The sequence below is a fragment of the Myotis myotis genome, unplaced genomic scaffold (genome assembly GCF_014108235.1).
Source record: "Myotis myotis isolate mMyoMyo1 unplaced genomic scaffold, mMyoMyo1.p scaffold_m19_p_18, whole genome shotgun sequence".
Lineage (NCBI taxonomy): Eukaryota > Metazoa > Chordata > Mammalia > Chiroptera > Vespertilionidae > Myotis > Myotis myotis.
In genome coordinates, this window is record NW_023416322.1 from 20,430,291 (window position 1) to 20,437,617 (window position 7,327).

Here is a 7,327-nt window from a genome sequence, read left to right on the forward strand (position 1 = left end):
GGAAATCAGGAAAGGCCTCGAAAAGGCTGTGACATTGGAGATAGCCTTAAAGGAGGATAGGTGCTGCGTGTAGTGTGTGTGTGTGTGCGTGTGTGTGGCAACTGCAGGATATTCTAAATCTAGGGCCTTCATGAAACTATTGTTTACTTTTCTCCTTTTCTAAATCATAAGAGTCACATTCATTCTTGAGAAACTAGAAAGAAAGAACTAGAGTGCATCTGTCTCTAAGTCAGTCTCTCTCTCTCTTTCTCTCCCCCCCCTCCCCTCGCATTTTGATATGGACACTTAAAATCTAGAATAATCTCTCATTCACTCAATATTCAGTGTCTGCTCTATGCAGAGCATTTTACAGGTAATAAAGTACATTTTACAGATCATGCTATACAGTAGTTATTGTTACAAAATACACTTAACTCATAAAAGCAAGGCTCAAGGGGGTTAAATAACTTATTCAAGATCAAATAGCAAGTATAGGAGAAAGGAAAGTTTTTAATCCAGGCTGACTCTCCAAAACCTATATACTTTCCACTACACCACACTGGGATGACACAAAATAGTATGTTAGATCTGATATAATTGACTTACATATCAATAATTTGCCATTAGGCACTACAACCAACATCTGACACACTCTAGCTAAATATTTTCCTAAACTGAGAATTCAGATTATGTACCCAAAAATGAATACCCATAAAATAATTCTATGAGTTTGAAAAAGTTCTCTAAGCAGATTTTTTAAAAGAAGTTTATTTTTAATGTGTAATACCTATAGAAAATTCTGTCTCTCTGGCATTTGTCCTTTTCTTCTGCTCTGAGAAGCATATCTATTTATTCATTTACTCGAGGTCCAGTGCATGAAATCTGTGCACAGGTAGGGTCTCTAGGCCTGGCTGGTGATCAGGGCCAATCAGGGCTTTCTGGTTGCTGGCCGGCCAGGGCCTCCCTTCATTCCACACCCCCCCCCCCTGGTGGTCAGCACACATCATAGCGAGTGATAGAACTCCCAGTCTCCTGTCTGCGGGATGAACTCCCGCAGGGACACTTTGCATATTAGCCTTTTGCATATAGATAATTATGCTGCCTTCTACATCATGCACTATTCATTCCCCGCTAAGCTCTTTATATTTGCTTTTGGTTAGCTCAGCATAATTTATTGTAGGACTAAGAAATCAATTCAGTTCTTCTGAGTAACTTTATTTTTGCACCCAATCTTTAGGATTGTAAAAGTAACAGATGCTTATTGTATAAAGGACAAATCATGATGTCTTAGGAAGTAAAAAACCCTGACAATTTCACCCCCAGACATAACAACTATTAACAATGTAGTACATAGACTGTCAAATTTCCTCTATTCATATAACCAACACATATTATATTTATACATATTTTTACATAAATGGGATCTGCCATACATTCTGTTTGGTGATTTTGTTTCCTTTTGACAAACATCTTAGTTATCTTTCAAACATCTTAGTTGTCAGTATCTATAGCTTGATCTCAGCCTTTGGGTAGCTTTTGACAAAAGAGAAAACATCCCTTTCACAGAAATAGAATGAATTTCAAATGTTTTGCTATGCTCGCCTTAATCAAAACAAAGTCTAGGTGAGAAAGTTGGGATAATGCTATATATTGAAAAAAAAAGTCAAAGTAGGTTAATAGTTGCTGCTAATAAACAGTATGTTGTTGTAACTAACTCAGCCTTTTTAAAAAAAAAAAAAAAAAGGCGGAGTTGGGGGTGGGGGATGGGCTGTTACAACCACTTTTTGAATGAGCAGCCAATGGACAAGAGGGGAAATGAGAAAGGTTTTGGAAAATACCCTTTCATGGGAGCTGCCTTCAGGTAGTGGATTGTAAACTCTGAGGCATTTTCAACAGCTTGACATTAGCTAGAAACACACTTCGCAACACCTCAGTGCTGATCTGTTAAAGCCTCTCATTTAGTGTGAAACACAAGACAGATGATTCAGTGTGGTGTGCAATTCATTAACCCATCAAGGGCTTTCTTCCTGAGCCCAGGATAACAGGCAGAAAAAGAAATGTAATCCTTAATGAATAACAAAGGGCGCTGCTGGAGGGCTGGGAACACACACATTCACGGCATGTGATGGGCTCTCCTTTTCCTTCTGGAGCCACCCGTTTTCTCCTGAACAAACAGATTTTCACCATAGATTGATCCTGCCTGGGAGCGAGATGAGTTTTTTCCCCCAACTGTCTTAGAAATGGGAAGTGACACAAGTGATAGATCATACTCACAGAAGGCCATATGTCTAGTATCCCAGGTCTTGCATTGTGGAGTGAACCAAAAAAAGTGGTCAGAGCCTTGTCAGCATTTTCTAGGACACCAAAGAGAATATATGTGCTCAGGTCAAGACGTAAAAGTTAATATTAGTCCAGGGATTACCTGAAATTTGCCCTTTTGGAACCCAAGTAACAGTCTTCAGAACACTGAATATGCTATGTTCTTTTTCATGTTTTTTTACCTGGCTTTTGGGCTTATCAGAGAATGCTGAGGCTAGATTTACAGAAAGCAAATGTTTTGTGATAATATTTTTATTTTTTAATCCTCACCCAAGGATATGTTTTTACTGATATTTTTAGAGAGAGAGAAACATTGATGTGAGAGAGATACATCGATCAGTTGCCTCTCACACACTCCCGGACCGGAAATTTAATCCGCAACCTACATATGTACCCTGACTAGGAATCAAACCTGCAACCACCTAGTGTATGGGACGACGCTCCAACCAACTGAACAACCCGGCCAGGGCTTGTGATAATATTTTACTGATTTTTGTCGAAACACTTTTTTCTTTTCTCCACAGTATTTCTTTACTCCATGAGATATTTTGATATCCAACTAAGATTCCTGGCTTGGGAATCTTCCTTTTTCAAATGAAGAGTTTAAAAGTGCAAAATATTTAGAAGCTAATCCTTCTGTCTTTTCCCTAAATCTTTTGGTTTGCTGTTATTAAGACGAGATCCAACAGGTAGGTTACTGGAAAATCTGTGTCCTTTCTCAGTGTAATACTGTGGGAGTTAGAAAGTAGGTTTGGGAAGGATAAAAGGAGGATAATTGAAATATCTTAAGCCATTTGCAGGGCTCTTACATTTTCTGAAATATTATTCTCATCAATAATGTTTATGTTAATAATTATTAGGGTGACCAAATGTTCCAGTTTGCCCAGGAGAATCCTAGTTTGTGCCTGTAGACCAGTATAATAATTAATAGCATCCACTTCCTCTTTCAAAAGTGTTCTGGCTTGGGCACAAAATTATATGATCACTCTATTAATTGTGTAAGACAGTGTTCTGCCATCACAATGGAAGTAGGGTCATGGAACAACTGTACATTGAACTGTACAGTAAACAATGACAATTTTCTTTCAACATTTTAAGTGCACATATTTTTCATGCTAGAAATTTTTCTTCTATGAATTTATTCTCATACAGAAATAGAAATTCTATTGCTTTGAGCAGATTATATGTGCGCACACACACATATACACACACAAGAATGCTTACTGAACACCAGAAAAAAATTTAAATGTTTATCAAGAGTCTAGTTAGATACAATGGAATCCTAGGTAACTATTATCAAAGAAGGTGGTATGTGTCTGTGTGTTGAAGATATGGTGAAATGTCCAAGGCATGTTTTCAAATTTAAAAAGCAAGCTGTGGAGGGATATATTCGGCACTGCTCGTTATGCTGGACCCGAGAAGCCTTTACATTCTCCCATAATCTCCAGCTCCCGCCCCCACAACCACAACAAATCGAAATCAACCTAAATACTAACTGGTTACTATGCAAATGAAATTTCCTGTCTAACCAGATTGCCCCTCCCAAGGCTTTCCAATATAGAAATTTTTGGAAGTGCCAAAACCTACAATATAGTCCTGTTGTAATATGTATATTGGACCAAGATTCTCAAAGCTCTTGAATGACTACTTCTGGGGAGTGACTGTTATTCCCCTCTGTACTTTTATTTTAACCCAGAATCATATATTGCTTATCATTTAAAAAAATCTGTTTAAAAGAAATACATGTCAAGTCAGTTTGCCATGTAAGATCAGAAGTGCCTGTGGGGCATCTAGGACTCTTTTATTTACAGAGAAAGATTAGAGAGCCAGATCTTTGGTGCCTTTCCTGTAAATATACTTGGGAGCACAGGCTATAGTTATCTCCCAATTATCAGGATAATTGAGGAAATAAAAGTTGAAATGCAGCTTTATGTTTCCAACCTTTTCACAATCATTTTAATTGGATCCGTTAAACAAATACATTAGTTGCTTCCTCTGACTCTCTTGTGGAACTAGATTATAAAATATAAACCAACTGTTTTAAAAAAAATGGAGTTTCACTTTTTCCCCCCTTTCATTTCTTTGCTCTATCTTCCAGGACAAGTGTGACTCCAAAGGCTCACAGAAGACGCATGAAGGTTTGAAGAAACTTCACTGTGAAACTAACAGATCAAATTGTACCATTTCAATTTTCAAGGGTTACAGAATGTTCCCACTCAGTTTTAATTTTGGAGTGAAACAAGAAACTAAAGAAAAATGAGCTAATATAAAAATCTAGAGTTGGAACTATCTTTCATAGATAAACATGCTCTAATTTTCATTTCTCCCTCCTCACTTGCACCTCCCCACCTACTTGGTTAACAGTCATCCTGGGAGTGAAGGTTTCCCTCCAGGGTCACCTGCTCTTCCCTGCCTCCCAGCTCCCCTCCCACCCACTAATCCCATATCCACCTCCTCCTCCTCCTGCCTGGCAGGAAGACTCTAAAATTAAGCACGTTCTCTCTGTTCTCCTGTACTGTCTTATAAGGCCACATTTATTTTATTTCTGTTTGTTTCATCATTTGCTCCAACCCCCTCTGGGGCTTCCTTTGGAGCAGAGGCTGATTAATATTCATATTTGAAGCATCAGTGCCTGACATGATACTTGGCACGTAGTAGGTACTTTAAAATGCTTTTTAATGAATAAAACCTTGACATAAATACAGAAAAGAAAAAAAAGTCCCATCTCTACTCCACAGAAAGAAGCTACAGAAAACACTGCAAAATCCCCCAGGGAGGGATTCTCTTAGGCAGGTACAGCCTTGTTTTTAGTTGGCTCTTTGGCTGGTGTTCGGAAGCTTGTCTGCATTTCTTCCCTATTGGTTTGAAATGCTTTAATAACTATGGCTTTTGCAGTTTTCCTAACCTTTTTTTTTTTTTCCTGGGGAATCAGAGTTCCATCCTTGGAACTCACCAGGTGAGACGACATGCATTCTGCATATACCTGTTATTATTGGTTGTCTTAGCTGTACACAATGTTCTGATGAACTGACTCAGGAGACAAGTGACTTATGCCATTTTCCCTGCAACCAGCAGTGACCTAGAGCACTTTAGGCTGGGGAGAAATTAGTTCCTCGCACTCTCTAGCTCTGTAGCTCTGACTGTAGATGGAGTCTGGGCACCATCTCGGCATCCATCAACATGACTGAATTAGTGGCTGCTCTATCTGATAGTAATGGCGATGGCGCCTGGCTACAGGAAACCTTCCCGGCTTGGCTAAAAGAGATTGTGACCTGCTTCCACATGGTATAACGGGAGCATGAAAATCTGCACTTAACTGAAGCTTTAGATTAGAGACAATTACAGACACAGCGGCATTAACTGGGCAACCTCTTTTAAAACCCAGGGAGTATGAAGCTATTAGCTATTCAAATGACGTGAATTAGTTTAACATTTATTGACTGTTTCTAATATCTAACAGAGCTACCTGGGAAGTAGGCACTTGGATGGGAAAGTACAGGAAACGCCAGACAGAGAAGTGATTGGGGAGCACGGACATTGGTTACCGAAGGCCACAGATGGAGCGCTGTTGAGAAGATTGGGGGTGGGAGGGCTGTCCCGAGCAATCAGAGAACAGAGTGGGTGTTGCAGAGGGTTTAGAAAAGAATTCTGAGAGGGAGAATCAAAAGGCTCCTAAACATTGTTTGTAAAGCAGTCCCGTGTTGTATTTGTGATCTCCTAGTCTAGTACGCTAAAGAATAGGAGGTGATCGAAGGTGGAACCAGGAGGAAACATTAGTACTGATAAGAATGGGCAAAATGGATGAAATTGTGAGGGCCTGATGATTTTTAACGGAACAGTTGCTTTGTTCACTTTCAGAGGTAACATACATGCAAGAAATTTGGAAAACATAAAAAAGCCCAAAGGATCCAGCAAACAAACTAAACCAGAATTAATCCCACCCCTCAGAGACAACCTTACCATTTTTGCATGTATGCTTCTGATCTCTTGTCTATGAACATATTCATTCCTGTGCATATCTTTTCTAGAACGTAAACTATACCTTACTGCACATACTGTTCTACAGGCTGTGGAAAAAATTTCTCTATCTTCCTATTGTTCTGCACACTCCGTCTTTCCCACCCTGTCTCACTGCCCTGTTGCAGGGAGGTTGAATGCTGTAGATCAGTGGTTCTCAACCTTCCTAATGCCGAGACCCTTTAATACAGTTCCTCATGTTGTGGTGACCCCAATTTCATTGTTACAAATTGAACATAATTAAAGCATAGTGGTTAATCACAAAAACAATATGTAATTATATATGTGTTTTCCGATGGTCTTAGGTGACCCCTGTGAAAGGGTCGTTCAGCCCCCAAAGGGGTCGCGACCCACGGGTTGAGAACCGCTGCTGTAGATGGACCCAGCTCACCCAGGGGCCTCTTTGTTCACTAACACGGTACATCGGCTCTGCTTAAGATGACAAGGCTCTGCTGACTTGTAATCTTTGCATATATTTTCTTTCTAAGAATAAGAGGCTTTTAAGTGAGCATGTAAGATAAAACAAAATAGATTGATTAATGTAATCTATGGCCTAGCATTCAGGGCCTCCCATTTGTGGAACAAAACCATGTAATCACAGCCTGGGGTGAGCCGACTCTGCACACAGAGAAAAAAGCTGGGATATGCCGAAGGAGACGTACACCCACAGTGCACGGGGTACCTCCCTGCACCTTCTTAAGAGACCTCCCGTCTCTTTGGCTTCAGACTCCCGATGCTGGCCAGTGGGGCAGAGTGCTGAGCCTTGTCTCTCCTTCCTGCTACTGCCGCCTTAACTGAACACTTTTTCCGCTCGTGGATGACTGCAAAAGCCTGTACGTTTTCTTTCCGCCCCTAATCTTGCCCTCTGCGACGCCATCCTTACCCTGTGAAGATAAATGAGCTTTCTAACATGAGGTGAAGCTTCATGGCCCTTTGGGGCCAAGCCTCCCAAGTCACATAGCTTCGTTTCCACCGTATTCCATTGGTCACAAGTCACAAGCCTGCCTCCGTT

At 40.3% G+C, this 7,327-nt stretch overlaps 1 long non-coding RNA gene across 1 annotated transcript in view; it reads left to right on the plus strand.

Annotated features, from left to right (window-relative positions):
- The window catches only part of LOC118672964, a 28,716-nt gene extending 23,980 nt beyond the window's left edge, over positions 1-4,736 (plus strand). Inside the window, exon 3 of the long non-coding RNA XR_004973265.1 lies at positions 4,397-4,736. This is a non-coding gene — a long non-coding RNA (uncharacterized LOC118672964). The remainder of the gene's footprint in view (positions 1-4,396) is intronic.
- The last annotated feature ends 2,591 nt before the right edge of the window (positions 4,737-7,327 follow it).